Source organism: Ooceraea biroi, chromosome 3 (genome assembly GCF_003672135.1).
Source record: "Ooceraea biroi isolate clonal line C1 chromosome 3, Obir_v5.4, whole genome shotgun sequence".
Lineage (NCBI taxonomy): Eukaryota > Metazoa > Arthropoda > Insecta > Hymenoptera > Formicidae > Ooceraea > Ooceraea biroi.
Genome location: NC_039508.1, coordinates 947,045 through 963,955, shown reverse-complemented (window position 1 = coordinate 963,955; position 16,911 = coordinate 947,045).

Below are 16,911 nucleotides of genomic sequence, written 5' to 3'. Positions count from 1 at the left end.
CAGTTTTGCCTAAACTATTTCGATAATACGATTATGCGAGAATATTTGCAGCTCCATAAAATAAATATTGGATCATTCTATTTCCGTTTATTTATTTAATTCTCCCCTCGCTCTTTTTTTTTTATCAAAGAGCATTTTTTCCCGGGCTATCGTCGCCGATGGCGAAACAGCGGTTAAACTGCATTCATGCAATGTAAACACGATTCGCACACTCCACACCATGTTGATCTTAGTTGAGCTCCAAAGTCCTACGTGTAAAATTTAGATTGCGAGCAAGTTCCAGCCTAATTATTGCTTCAACTATCGGTATAAGAGTCTGCGATGGCGCGGTGTTGTACTTTCATTAGCTCGATAATGAAATTCTAACGAGGTGTACGTATGGTGCGTAAAATTGCGTAACCGCATTAAAAATTTGCAAGTGTGCCTCGCGTGCTTACATAATATATGTACATAAATTTTTTATTCAATTCTCACTGCCGTCAAAGATAGTTACGCGCGTAAGGCGGTAGTTCAGCAGGCAAAGCGAGTTTCATCAATTAAGAGTGTCCCAGCATTTGGAGCTAGCGCGTACGTAATTTATACGGTCCACTTTGGGCGTGACTCCATTCTGAGGCAGATTTTAAATTCAATTTTTCCGCATTTGTGATTTATGTCGCCTTCATAGCAGTCACCGGCGCGACTCCACGGCGAAGCGGAAGCGGAACGGCCACGACGGCTATCTTTTTCCGTTCGGCTGAGAACGGGTGGTGTTTATTAAAGTATCGGCACGGGGGCGCCGGATCGGAATTATAATGCGCTTTTCCACAGATGCAAATGATGTATCCGAGCGGTGCGCGATCTTGCCGAACGCGCGCGTGGCGTCGCGCTTTTGCTGTTCAATCTGTTCCACGGTTTGGCCGCGCCATTGTGCCGGGAACCGGAAGTCGCTTAGTATGGTAATTTCGTAATTTGTTTCCCATTGTGCAGCGGCGTATGATGTCGCAGCGGCCGATCGATTTCTCGTTGGATGCAAGCGCATGAAATTGCCGTGTTGGCGGATACTGTGCGCCTAGTCGAATATACGCGAATTTGCATGACGTGTTTTTTTTTATGGTTTCCTGTCATCGCTCCCGTTGCAGCGGATAAGATCGTTTTATACACCTGCGCGATTAGGCGTTTTATTTCCAAGGTGCACACAAGCCAAACGGACGGAAACAAGTGCACGTAGAAGGAAGACTTGCAAAGACACTGCTGATGCTGGATAAACTATAGATTCGATAGTTTCTGTAAAATTAATATTTCATATAAAAGACAAGAATATTTTTTAACTACTCATTCGTGTACATTTGGATATTTAGTTATTGATTATATGTTCTACGATGTCTCCTACTCTCCTCGATTTAAGCGGATTTTCTTTCTCTCATGAGACGGTCGATTTGCAGCTTATGGTAAAGAGACGTGGGAGATTGAAAGAAATAGAAGCGGCAATCCGCAGCTATCGATCCCGCACAAGGACGCGACGGATGGGCATGTAGTAAATCCTAACTAATTAGTCCGAACGACGATAACATCCCCCTTTAGTTTCGCGGCCTGTCTCCCTAAACTTCTGTCTACTCTCCTCTCTTCCCGACTTGCCACGTTCCTGCACTTGTGCTCCACAATCTCTTCTGCGGAGAAACGCAACTTTCCTCGTGACAATCCCTAAACTGTCTGCACGTTCCATTGATTAAACCGAATGTCGGCTAGCTCCCCCTCAGCTATCTGCCGTCATTTCACGTGTCTAACGTTATCTCCGACGATCTAACGAGGTCGCAAGTAGAAACTTCGTTCACAAAGATCGTGCAGATTACCGGAGCCGAAAGTCCTCGGCGTCTACAGGTTCATTAATAAAAACCGCGCGACGAACACGAGCAGACGGAGATCGTTGACAAAGCGATGAGCGCACGCTTTAATTTTCGTCCGACGAATTTAACTGCGAAATTAAAAGTACGATTATGAAGAGACACGAACGAACTAATTATCATTAGAGTTGGGTATCAAATAAAAGAATGCGTAACAAAATTCCGTTTATCCCTTTTTATTAAATATCTGTTGCTGTGATCGGAGTTAAATCGAGATATATTTATACATTAATCAAAATTTTATTTAAATAAAAAGAAATGTCTATGTAAAAGAATTTATTTGTTTTTTATTCGTGTATTTTCACGTTGCTTCAAACTTACATTAAGCTATTAATGAGATAATATTTAAGATTCAGCAAAAATTAATTTATTTCTTATAGGATTTCATGAAGTTGTTATCAAAGGATACAGAAATGTAGGTTACTGAGCATATTTGTGAAGAATATTTAGCCGAAAGATGTGTGTGCTTTAAATAAATACTCCTTGTAATGAACAATTACATGACATTAAAGCTCATACAATGTGTCACGTACCAACTTCCTAACAATTTATAAAGCGTCTGTACGTCATGTGGGTTAAAGCAAATGTTGACCGGCTTTCCTTTACTACTTACGTTGTTTAATGCTGCCAGAGACCCAACGAGTTCGCAAACCAAAACTTTATTTGCAAAAGGAAGATATCGCGATAAAGTAACTGATAAAATTACGCTATAAAAAACTGTTTAGTTAGAAATATAGTTAAAAAGCAAATAAAATGTAACATATCAGATAATTATGTAGTTTCTAATTAATTCTTCCATATAGTCAATTATAATATTTAATTATAATATTATCATAATTTTCCTTGTTATGCTTATTTACTGTATATTTTATGAGGTAGACATTGTATTACATAATTTGCTATTTTTTCGTAATTTGCCCTGTTCATGGATTTAATCAAACTTCATTGTAGTTCACGATTGTTTTATGCAGTCAATAATATTGTAAGAACTTAATGAAACTAAGCTATTACGCAGGAACTTGCTGACCTCTGTAATCTTAAAAAAAAGCTCGTTGGAAAAAGTTCGTTTTTTACGAGATCGCGAAAATGTCTTTGCGTAAGTAGGGCAAAGAGGGGGTAAAGTTTTAAACCTATTGGATAGGAAAAGCAAAACCGTCGGTTTAGCAAATTCATGAACAAAGTATAAGAATATTCCGTAGAGTTTTCTTCCATGCAAGCACAGAACTTTCAATCCAGTTATTTTTAATTCTCTGGATCGAGGTAGTCGCGTATGATAGTAGCTGATTGATTGTACATTATATCCACGCTATATAAATAAGCGTTAAGTTAATATTTAGATACATCGAGAATATTCGCGAGCTGTTTTCGTGCGGTTTAAATTTTTAGCAAGTATGCCCATGGGAATATGGCACGCGCACCGAATTTTTCTCGATTGCGTAAAGCGCGAGGCAACATATTAAATCAATTTCGCGTTTTTTGTGAATAAAGCGCGTACCGCGGCACAGCATTGCAATTTGTGCATGTTTTTTTTTCTCGTTCGTGCCAAGCGTCATAGACCATATCGAGTGCCCCAATAGCGACAATTTACTGGTAGAAACTAAATTGCATCGCTGCCCCGATGAGATAAATCTCCGTACCAACATGTCGAATAGCTGATAAAAGCAGTCGGCCGCAGGAAACGCACGATATCGCGTATTGTTCTGCGATCGGCCGTTTAGCTTGATTGTTTTATCGAGATGAGCGCAATGTCCTGCGAGATTTCCGCATTGAGCGCTATAAATGCCCTCACGTTACTGGACGTTTTTACATTTTGCAAAAGAAAGCAAAATTTCTAAATATCCAAAACGTTTATTTTGTCACATGTTAAAGAAATATATATTATTTAGGCGATATTAAATAATGACAGATATTAATTTGTAATAATTTTTATAAAATTGAAAGAGAGAGAATCAGTAAAAATCATTGAATTATAATTTCTGATCATTGTCCACATCTTTATTAGAAAAGAACGTAAGATATTTAAATATCGTAAAGCTAAATTGTGAAGTTAAACCGTCAATGCAAAAATCAATCATCAAGTGACACACGAAGTTGTCCGCACAGTTGACGGAAAATTAATTAATGTAATTAAAAGAAAATTAAAAGTGCTTTTCCATTTCGTTTGAGCCCTCGCAAGGTCGTAAGGAGGGTCGTAAAGGTGAAGTCGATTTAAATCCTGCTGTCAGCTGGGAAGACTTCTCGCGGCGCAATCTACCATCGTGCATCACGCCAATGCGAACTAATTTTAAGGACGGCATCAGAGGTTTGTCGGGCGCGGGCAAGATGGGTGGAAACAAAAAGGGCAAGGTAAACTCCGGGAGAAAAGAAACTTTTCGTAGAGAAAAGCGCCCCTCTTTCTTCGAAACAATACTAATTGAATTCAATTGTGGAACAGTTGAAGGGGATGTGAAACGTATTTCTAAATGGCGAACATCGCAAAAGCAGCCGTTCTCTCTAGAGGAAGAGTGAGTGACTTGTGGAAACTCAAGCGAGATTATAATGGACGAAAAGCTGTCGTCTGGTATTGTCACAAGCTGAAATTTCTCCTCCTTGGGATACATACACGGCGCAGCCGGAGCAACTCTCGCAACTCAAAGTACGTGGGGTCTCTAATTATGGCTCAAACCGCATTCAAACCCGTCTGAAAGTCAACCTAAATCGCAGCGAGATTTCCATGCGCGAGCGTATTGATATATCTGAGAATTAATTAGCTGCGTTTCTAAACTCCGTAGCGTTTTCCTTCCTCATCAGAGCGTAGTAGAAGCATAACATAATTCCGAAGTCGATTTGTAGGAATTGAAACTGTCATCATTCTCGCGATTCAATTTTCGGACATAGACAGGGGAAAAATTTACTTTACGCGTTAATCGTGTTATTGTCAGCTTCGATTTGTGCAGAAATAAATTCGCAGAGATTAGTAAATATTTGTTACAACCGCTCTGACGTCGAGTAACACGTAAAATATGAATTGTAGATAAAGCGCGTTGAAACGTTTCGCGTAAAGTTGAGGGTGTAATTTTTCACCTTCTTATTTCCGTGATATATGAATATATGGATTTTGCTCTTATTTCGTATAATACACTTTAAACAATTACTTCGGTTGGAGATCTCGCCATCCACCTACAGAATATTAAAACTACAGCCGCCGCATTTTCCGCTGACGCGGTTCAAAAATTTCATTTCGCTATTGCAATAAATTCGCGAATTTTCATTTCGACGGTAACGAAAACAATGAGACCATTGCGCGTGATTCGACGTGCGAATGTAACGGCACTAAAAAAGGATTTATATTTCACCGTAACAAATTGCAGAGATTCGTATTAACGTCGTTACGGGATACGTTAAAACTTGAAAGTCCGCGTAGCGTTTTGATTGTTTATTCATGTAAATTTAACTTCGTATTCTGCATTCTGCGATGTATCGATTGTCTAGGCTACAAATTTCTTTGCACAGGATCCTTCTCCGTTAGGATAACCTTGTAAGAGTCGCAAAGTCTTTGATAGGTTTTCCTTTGCAAGAAGCTTTTTACTTCGGTCGTATTTCAGACTCGAAGGTGGACGCCTCTCCTTTTTTCGGAAAGTATGCTTTTTTCGTTCCTTTCGAGTCCCGGCGGTTCGCGTCTCGAGTCCCAAAGGGGCTCGAAAACGGCTATTAATTCTCGTTTAGTCGAGTGAAATATCTTTGTCGGTCAGGGAGTCGTTGGCAGATGTGGATATCGATATTTCGCCGCTGGCTTCGGGCCGATAGTTACTGCTGTCGTTAAAAGTTATCTCAAGTCTACACGTGTGGACGGAATATGAATATTCGCTCCATAATTCTGCGCGTGTAGATCTGTATTTTTATCCTTCAAAAATACAGTTATGTTTTCTTTGAACTTGTCTCTGGCTTAAAAATAATCTACCACCGAATATGTATAAAGACAAAGCAAGTACTTTTGGCGAAAAGTAAAAAAAGAAAGTAAAATTATAATTGAGGGAGGAGATTAAAATCATAAAATATAAAATATAATAATATATATACAAATTTTAATCTTTTTAATCTTTAAACCTATCCTAGAATCGAAAAACAACAATCATTCATTCAAGAAAGTAATGTTCAAGGTATTGATTCCAAGTCATTTAATTGCAAATATAGTTAAACACTACGATAGCCATTGCTTTGTAACTGCAATAAATTGCATACGATAATCGCCATTAAATATTTTACACATGAATGAAGGAATGTTTCAGTGAGGAAATTTATTACGTTCATTTCTCAATACGTTGACGTCATACAAAAATTTCTTAAGAAAAGCAGGAAGTGAGCTGTACAATGCATATATTCCTATATACATTCATATTCACAGTACATGTATACACCATATACAAAGCGAACCCTCTTTCCGGCAAGTTATTAAAGAGAGATTGCTTTTACCGTCGCCCGTAAGGAGAGCGGGTGGTGTTCCAGAAGCAACCCGAATTCAGCAATTAATTCCCGCTTAGTTCAGCGAAATATCTTCATCAACCGGGAAGTTTTTGGTCGGCACCAGACTGAAGTGTGATTAACCCTCATTTAATAACAGTGTTTCGCATGCCATTAACGGAGAGCCTGGAGTTCGGTTTAACTTTATGAAATGTAATTTCTTTTTTTACTTATTAGAGAATTGTGAATAACCGACGTAGCGTACGGAATTTTTTGCCGAAAGATACATAAGAAGATACGTTTTTGATTTTTTTCATCGGTAACGGCAGATAACATTAGCCAAACCGTAGGATAGATCCGATCAAACAATTGAGCTTACCGAGCTCAACGTGTTCCATGTGCAATCATCGATATTCCGATAGAGAATTGCACGGTTGGGACTGCATCATTAAGGTTTTAGCAAGGGTTGCTTAGCCAGGGTTATCTGGAATGAACACACGTGAAATTACGAGGAAGCGGCGTCGACCGAAAATTCGCTCTCGTCCGGCTGGTCGGCTTCTCTCTTTTCGATTCCTCGCTAACAACTCACCCCGTTCTTCTTTTCAGCGGTACGGACTTCACCCTCGTTCGGCGAGTTATCTCGGGGTACCCTTTATCCCGGCTAAACCTAGCCTTTTGCCTCACTCGGCGAATCAAAGGGACGCTCCTGCCCGGCTCGGTCGCTCGTCCAGCCAATTTCATTATGTACGTCCTGCCGACGACAGGACACCTATGTCCGAAAAAATGGTCGGGTTCGCGGGGCATTCGAGTGGTCGAAGAATGCAAGCGAAAGTGATCGCCGCTGATAATTGTGCGCACCCTCCTACTCTCTGGTGTTCAGTATATCTATGTTATATGACGTCAAGATTATAAGAGAAATTGCGCATAAAATTTCAAGAAATATTAAGCAGTGTTTGAACGACTGTTTGATGAGTGCATAATTCAATATTGATTCGACAAGAAATTATTTAATCTTTATATTTTTTCACATTATGTAATTGCAAAAAATTATATGTTTGTATCAGGAGAAATATCGAGAATGGAAGTCGAGTTTTAATAACGTTGTGTTATACTCGCTTGGTTAGGTATCGCGAAAAATACGATAAAGTAAAAACAGAGAATAATTTTTCAAATATCCTGTCTTCAAAATTAAAACTCGCAATATGTCATCCACGTCTTTCTTGTCGACATGTGAAATGCATGGTCGTTCCTTTGTGCATCCTCGTATAATCTATTTTTTGAAAGTCCGGTCCGAAATTTATACGCCAACGTTACGTGCCAGCCGTAATTAAGGGAACATCCATCGCCACCCTTTCCGTGCGCAGATTCACCCTCGTTTACCACGTTACCACGAGCCCTTCGCTCAGCAATTCGCCCGTTGCCTCCTCTCAAATCAAAGGAACGTCCCTCGTTGCCCGGTATATCATGGTCAATTTCATTACACGCGCAATGTCTACCGCTAGGTAGACACCTTTGAATTTACCATTAATGTCTAACGAATTACAGGCTGCGATTTGCAACGCGTTCTTATTCAATTTTCTGTTACGCGGAAAGTGTTATCGCGGTAAATAATATGCTTTCTAGAGAAAGAACGATACTTGCAATTTTGAATAAAAAAATAATATAAAGAAAAATAAAAGTGAATCTCATTAAAAGAATATTTCAGATGTTTAGGGATAAGTGCGAAAGATTGTACGCGAATTCAATTCTGGATGGAAAAATATAAACGACTTGTTCTTGTTCTTGATCTAATTTCATTTCGACAAGACCATTCCTATTTTAAACCACGAAGAATAACTTGTTTAAAAGTAAAAGCAAAGTTGGATTAACCTCGCCTCTTGTATTGAATTCAATCATGGCTTCAATCACGGTTATTTAGCGCTCGGAACAAGCGCAAGATAACCATATAAAATTCTTACAGTAACCATTCTAGCTGATTCTATCCTGGCAAGGAGCAGGTGTTTCATTTAATTGTACCCAGCAATTCTCGTTCATCTCGCATTTCGCGTCTCCCCAAATTGGCTGCAAACTTGGACGAGTCACAAAACAAATTCGCTATGATTAGTTAGGATTAATTACAGCTTGGAAACTCTCACGCGCTGTTACACAATAAAAATTAATCAAAAAGCGCGATACACATACATGCGATATGTACGTACACGTAACGAAAACGGCGAGAAAAAACGGCATATATTTTTATTAATGTAGTTAATTATCCATCTCTGGTTTTTGGTCTCGGTTTTCACACGGTTTTCAGCGCGAAACGTAAACCCGCGTTGTTAAATCGCGATATTAATTAAAAATTAATGACGCGAAACGCGGAAACTACACATCGACGCGGTGAGGATATGATTTTTGAAACTTTTTTAATTATTCCTTGGCTCGTTAACTTTAATCATCCAGGCTAGGCGCGCGTAACTTTAGACTTCGTCCGGTTGCGTCGCGCCGCGCTACAGCACGCTGGCACGCAAAAGCGCGACAGCGCAGCGGCTCGTATGGGAAAAAGTTGAGAATAAATCCGACGTCGCTGCAGCTTCTGGCACCGGCGAGATGTGGCTTGGTCGCGGGTCTTTTCCAATTAGACGACCGCGGTGGTTGGGAAGTAACGAGCCACTTCCCGCGCGACATTTTCTTTCAAGGAATTAAACAACAAACTAACGACCCTATTTGAGTCACTCTGCGATCTATATACCCGTCACAACTGCACCACACGAAAACTTCCTGCGAGCAGGGAAAAGGATTCGTTAAGAGTACTCAAATCACTCAATTATCATCCGAATATAAGCAGAATGAAAGGTTTAATTACGTCACTTGCGCACGTGCTTGATAACGATAAATCGATTGAAATATAGTAATTAAATTGCATTACTGCGATGATTTAGTACCTTTGGGGTTTCTATATTATGTTGCGTGAATATAAGGGAACTTTCTGTGTTGTCAAACTGGACCAATGGAGAACACTTCGTTAGTCGGTTAATGATTGCGATACATTTGTAATCCAAATGAGGGGAAATTAACAATTTTTGTTTCAAGTGTTTCAACACGAAACAATGCTTCATTACTGAATGTTATTAACGAAAGGCTGTAATACAGGTCGGCAGGTAGTTAAATTTTGCGTACCGCTATCGTTCTGTTAATTATAACGTCGCACAGAGCGACTAATTACAGCATTAATTATAGAAGCAATATATTCGCGAAGATATTGCGCGTTGCGAAATATAGATCATGCCATAATGCTAATCTATGTTAATGTATTTCACTCTTATTATCGAGTGACACTCCCTCCTCAAGGAACATTGCGAATTACCGGTCTGGTAATTATTTTACATTTGTCATCGCGTTTTTGCGTAATTAGGATCAGTGCGTATTATTCCCTACACCTCTCGACAAGGCAAAGTAGTTGATAATGAACGAATGGGCCAAATCGCCGTTTGATCAACTCGTCGCGGTTTAACGTTTCGGAAGATTTCATTACAATTATCTCGCGCCGGCGAGCAGAGCAAGAATTACGAGCGTGCATTTCTTTCTCCAAGGAGCATTTAATCACTCCTGATGCCCGGCGTTTACCTTCTCTCGAGTAACTCGCGCTGAAAGCTACAGTCCGATACTTTTCTATCGTACGTGCATCCTACGTACACCGACTACGTCAGTCTTGCACAAAGGTGGCGAGGCAGTAAAGTACTCGCATTTTTAGACGTCCCCTAGGAGAGTACTCGTCGAGGGTAGAAGTGAGGTCGCCTTTTGTCCGTCGCTGGTAATGAGCGACGCGCGACACTCGGCTAGGGACGAAACCAAGCCGGTCGGGTCGGGTCGGTTGGTCGGAAATGGACAGATCGGACACTTCTGGACGCCCGACGTCGCCATATACGGCAGGGGAGAAAAACGAGCCCGACTTTCCCCCGGAAGCTCTCTCCGGCAGCCACCGGCATCCAGTCCCTCCGATGACGACGTATAACGAGCTACGGACGAAACTCTAACGAGGCTTGCGTTTCATCGCAAATAGTCGGATGTTCGCCGGTCGGACTGGTCCTCGTTCTGTGGGCTAATTTGCCACGGAGGGTCAACCGCATGTTCCTTTATTTAGCGAGACCCACGAAACGAGCAGTGATTTTTCAGCCGAAAAATTTCGAAATCTTGTGTTGCAAGTCTGCGTCGGATCATAACTTTGAATGTAGATTCCGTTATGTGAAGGTTGTAAATCAAAGTGCATTCTGACAGAATTTCAACGACCGACGAAGGTGGTCTTGCTTTTTCCATATTTTTCGTGCTAACTGATCAGTTGACTTTTGTCGAAATTTAAAAAAGCTGATTTTTGTAGTTAATTCCAGATTGGACAGCTGTGTTAAATTGAGTTCTCTAAATCTCTCAACACCTCCAGATAGTCAACGAGATCTTGTACACCTCGCAGAATACATTTGACACTTCGGTGTCCCATGTTATACCCTGCGAACATTTCCAGGGAGTTGCGACTTAGCGCATAAATAATTTATTGACTTTAAACGAGTGTGTCGGGTTATTTGTCGGGCAGTGTTTCATCAGTGTTTAGCGGAAAGTCAACGATGCGCTCGCTAAAGTCTGAACGAACTTCGACCGATGGAGAGTCACGCGATGCTTGCAAGCGAAGACAAAGCCATAGAGGAAGAAGAAGAAGTGGAAGAAGAAAAAGTGGTCGGGGGATCTGAGTAGGGAAGAGACGAGAGTGAAGGCTTTCTTATCTGAATTTCAAGTACCATGCCGTGAGAGGAACATTCGCGTCTTCCCGGAGATTTGTGGTACACCCTGTAAAACTTTTGTGACGCCATCGAGATTAATTAATGCGCCAACTTAAGCGTGCCGTTATCTTCGAGAGATATATGCCATGCATAAAATGAAAGTACATCCATAGTGATGCGCATGGAAATGATACATTATATAATGTCGATATTTTTCAACCGGGGTTATACGCGTGCACGTATCAGATACGATTTCGATATTATATCAAATTAGTCAGATAAATTTTAATGATATTCTTTATTAGTCCGATAGGATTCAACGATATTCTATTTTCACGTAATATGCCTCAATTTATGGATTGCGTAGACGTTAAGGCACGATATTAATACTGTTGATGTCATCGATATCTCATCACGTCAAAGTAAACGTTAACAAACATTTCGACCTCGCCAATGTACCTAGTCCCTTTTGAATGCCCCTACTGAATAATCGAATCACGTCAGAATCGATCCCATTGCTATTTACGGCGTATTCGGTGGTTCCGTTTTATTTTCGCCAATGATTCGCAATCTTTTAGCTGGCGGTGCACGTTTCTCTAAGACGGTCAAACTATTCACGTCGTGTGGGCAGGGCGATATAGCCTCTTATCTGAATTTCTAGCGGAGTACCGAATGTAAGAAGTATGTTTCTTAGTGATGGTGGTATTGGAACGGTACTGGTGCTGGTGGTAGTGATGGTAAGCCAGTTGTAGGAAACTTTCACGGTATCGTCGAGAGCTAATTAATGCGCGATGTAAGAGGGAGCAATTACCGAGTTGGCCCCATTTAATTTCGGAGGTAGAATAATTTCAAGGCTCGCTTAAGGTGGAAGTGGGCCGCGGAACGGGGCATTAGCATATGATCGTGTATGCGACGCCGCGTTGCTTTTTTATCTCACCCTTGAGGTGGAGTCACGTCTCGCTTTTCTCAGATTTCCGGCGGTATTTCCGCACGATTGCGCTGCGCAAACGTTTTCCCCCTTATAAATGTTGTTGCTGCATAATGTAATTTACCATCAGTGGCGTTTAGGACCGATTTATGAAAGAGCTTTGCTTTGACGACGATATCGTTAACGGTGTTACGTATCCACTGCTGCACAGTGGATTCACGTATACATAGGCAATCGCGCTTTGGCAGAATTAGACTGATAAATTAATGAATCCAAATATCATACTGTGACGTGCATTGCGACGTATTGTATGTATAATCTGTTTCCTTTTTCATCGATTGTGACATTAATAACAAGAATATTTGATTTATTTTTCTCTCTATAAGTTGTTCTCATATAACTTCAACATTTATGTAACTTAGACAATAACTATATAAGAGTTTATTCAAATAAGGATTTGATTAATTCTTTTTCAACATCCACAAAATGCGACTTTTATATATTTATTACAAAGACCGCATGTGTATTAAGCGACAAATAAGGGATACTCCAAAAATAATAACATGTACTTTAAGATATATTCTCTATAGTTTCCATCCTGAAATACTCCGTTTATTATTCCGATAAGATCTTATTTTCACCTGCACTGCTTAAGTTCAAAATTTTCGGAAAATCCGAAGCGAGCGGCTTAGCGATACTTCGCGCAGCGCAGGAACTCGACTGAACACGTAGGATTTTCGAATACAGAATGTAATCTGCAGGTAGTAGTAGACTTTGGTAGTATGGTACGGTTGTATGGAGAGAAGAAAAGAGAGGGAGAGAGTGAGAGATGGAGAACATGTGAACAAGCCGGCAGCAAATAAAGACGAGCATCGAGCTTGAATGCACCTGTACTGTGCAGGGAGAGCGCAAGTTATATCATTTCGCAAAGTTGAACGCGCTAACGTGGCTTTACTTAAGCCCTCCTCTGGTTGCAATAACAAGTTTAACGGCGCGGCTGTTGTACTAGTGCGATTATCTGCCTTACGATCGGATCGAATAATCAGCTCTGAATAGTAACTTCATTGAAATCCTTCTTGTGCCTCTAACATTACTGGAAAAATGGGAAAATATAAATGCATTTCTTATATAAGAACATTGCATTACTTCTGTTCTTTATCAAGCATTTTAAAAATACTTTTAGGAAAATAAAGTTTTAAAGATAATATACAAGAGTAACGTGAAAATATGTAATATGTATATGTAAAATGATATATTGAAACTAGAATAAAAAACTCAGTTTCGATAAATATGTCGTATTCCTCTTGAAATCAATATACTTTTTGTTATATAAGACTAATCATTATTATTGAGATAGTTTAGCACGTAATATGCAATAATTATTAATTACATAATAAGCAGTAATTATTAAAAGAAATTGATAAAAATCGGATAAACTTGCATATTATATATTAAAACATACTTTGTCGCAAAACTTTGATTGGATAAGAATGTTCACTGAGATTTTGTTTTTATTACTTTCCGTACTTTGGTCTGGTGCAATTTATGAAATTATGCATTGATGGTCTTCATGGTATTTCTGACATTTTTAATATTCCACATCGCCCTGCATAGGAACAATGGAGAGTGCCGGAACAATGCGAAAAATTGCGTGTAGATTAAATTCAGCAAAATACCATTCCACTTTGCTGTACTGTAATCGCGATTATTCTCTGTTCGACACTGGCTCTTTTATAATCCATAAAATATATGTATGCACATGTGTATACATACGTATACATGTTGTATTAATATACAATATATCCTCTGGAATAAGCGGGTTAAATTAAATCATAAAGTAAAAAGTGGAAAGTGGAAAGTGGAAAGAAAAAATATTCTATTTTATTCTCTCCGCCAATTTCCGAATTATATTTAATTAATTCTCGCTTGATAGTTTGCATTCTTAGATTCCCATTTAATATACGTAGAAACGAAATCAGTTTTCATCTTCGCTGCAAACGTACTTTCCATATCTGGGTTAGCTTTTAATTTTGCATATGTACGGCGAGTTAATCTTGCGGCGGAAATTCTTTAATTTTGTTCTTCTGCAACATCCTCATATTTTTTTCAAGTAGCTTTAAAAAATCTTTACTCACATGTTGAAAAAAACTCCGAAAATGAAAGTATCAATAATGTATGTCCACGATTTTAAATTAGCAAATATCTTGTAGCAATCATCGATTTCATAAACGTTTTAGAAAATAACAAGTTACAGTAAAGATTAAAGAAAGAAAGGTGTTAGAAAAATAAGAAAAGTAATATAAACTAATTTTCCCTTTTCCTTTAAGAAAGAGAGAATGCTTTTTAAGATATTAATATGAGAAATCAAAGTTTATAGTAACCAATTACTGCGAAAATGTCATTTTCTTCACAGCGTAGAGTATCATAATGCATTAAGCTTTAGGAATGTTCACAGATAGCAAATGAAATTGCACGAAATTAGCAAAGGCATTCGGTTTATATACACAAACGCGAATATTCGTAATTCCGCTAGCATTTCATCTGGGACACATTGCCTTTAATCTCGTGCGGTTTAATACATACCGTGAGGCGCGCGTGTTTGTTTCCGTTGTTTGTCGTTTCGAAAAATGTTCCGCGTAATTTGGCAAATGGAGAAGTCACAGCGGCGATGGGTGAATAGATGCGAATGATATACGTGCAATCGGGTATATATCGATAACGCCCAGCGCGCTTACAATCTATTTAAATTCCATTTGAAATCAGTGACGTTTAAGAATGATATTTTTTCATTTACGTGATTGATCGTACGATTCAATAGCTATAAACGGAATGGAAAGACTCAGTAAATCGCGTGTCGCGAGATCTCGTGAATGCGAATGCACCGAAGTAGCATTAGCGCACAATTCGATCGCGCAATCACAAATCGGCACATTTTCCAAACGAATTAAACGCGAGAGCACGCTCTCTCGAGACGAACGAGCGGTATATAAACGCCAGGATTTTCTTTGCTGAACCGCCTTTCATTTCCTACGTGTCGACTAACCAACCACCCAACCCGCTACACACTATTTTCGTTCCCCGATGCATTTCTTAATAAATGAACTACTTTAATCTCGCGCCAGAAAATACCCGAGGCTTGTAACTCGCGTTCCCATTTTCGTCGGCGGTGCGGGGCAATTAATCAGTATTGCGCCTGAGAAATAATGTGATCCGCACGGTACGCGAAAATCCATTTCAAAGCGCATAGAATGCCCGTCGGATATTTGCTCGGTACATTTCTCTACATAATTGTTTAGCCTCAAGTTCTTTAAGGGAATCCTGGAGTCATTAATTTTACTGATGGGATTGACGAATTTTAATTTTCACCTTTCTTTTTAATTGTACAGAATAATAAATTCTTTTAAAATACACACAGAAATGAATCGAGGAATACTTGACTTTATGTTAAAAACGAAGAAAAGTTCGAAAATTACAGTTTTGTTATTGGCTTGTGACCTAATCTCGTACGATAATTTGCTTAGTATAAAAATTTTGCAGTTTGTACGTACAAAATTGGAATGGTCGGATCTCGAATAAATATCAAGCGACGCGGTAGCGTCGCGACGCCAAGTACATAAAGAAGGTTCCGAGCAATGAGAGCCACTGCATAGACGTCACGCGCTATCAAGTAGCTTATCCGGAATTTCACGTCACATTTATGTCAAATAAACTTTTGATTACAATATCTCAGGAACTAAAGACGTAATGAAAAATCTAACGATACTTTTATAACATAATGTGGATGCAAGCTTTCGATTGCGACCACTTCGAAAAAATTGGTGCACTCCATCCTCAGATATCGTAATCGTATGCTAAAATTGTGACTTTCATTCTCCAGATTCAGGTTCAGACACACGTACGTACGCTCGCACGCACACAAGCAAAGCGAGTTTGTCCCTAAAGGCGCGTTCACATACGTACAATAGGTTCACGTCGCCGAAAGTCGAACGCCGAACGCCGAACGGCGAACGAATATAGCAAACAAAACAAAAGTATCGGTGTACAACACTTGTATCCGCAATATCCATAGAAAATAAAAAACTCTTTCAGAGATAACTAACAGACTGATATCTCTCTTCCTTTCTCATTTTCCACTTATGCCCGGTTTTTTCATACCTCTCAATAACTATCTTCCAGATAATTAAAAATTTATTTCTTCATTGAAACCTCTGATTACGTATTTAACGGATAGCTATTCTTCATACTACTCACTTTTGACACAAAGTGTCTAGAATGTTATTATAAATTACCATATTCTGTCAGGTTACAAAGGTGAAGAAAACTGATTCTACGAGATATCTTTTGGATAAAGTTATCGAGAGGTGAAGAAATTGGGCCTTAGTACATTATGTATCGGATACAGTATTGCAGCATTAATGCAAACCGGTAAGATCCCACATAACATTTTGCAAGTATTTTGCTAAGAATTTGCTCAGAAATGTTGCAAACAAAATGGCAACAAGGTGAGTCCTCATTTGTTTCAATATTGGTAGCAAAGAAACACGAAAACAGCAACTTTACAGCACCTTTGGGGCAACAGTTGCGGTGAAAAATATATAATTATGGCATTATGTCAACAAAAGTGTGGCAAAAGTTAATTTCTGTCATTATTATAGCAACATGACAGCAATAATTGCCAGCAAATAGATTGCACTACTTTGCTTTAGCAAAAAATGTTATCTGGGATAGTATAAGATAAAAATACATCAATACTACTACTACATTTTTGTTAAAGATAATTACAAAAAGCAATGAGATCATTAAAAAAACCTTATAAAGGTGAAAAAAGTACGCCAAGTACATAAAAAATCTCACCTTGTACGCAACAAAAAGTTTAAAATGCTATTTATAAAAATCAAAACTAAATATGAAA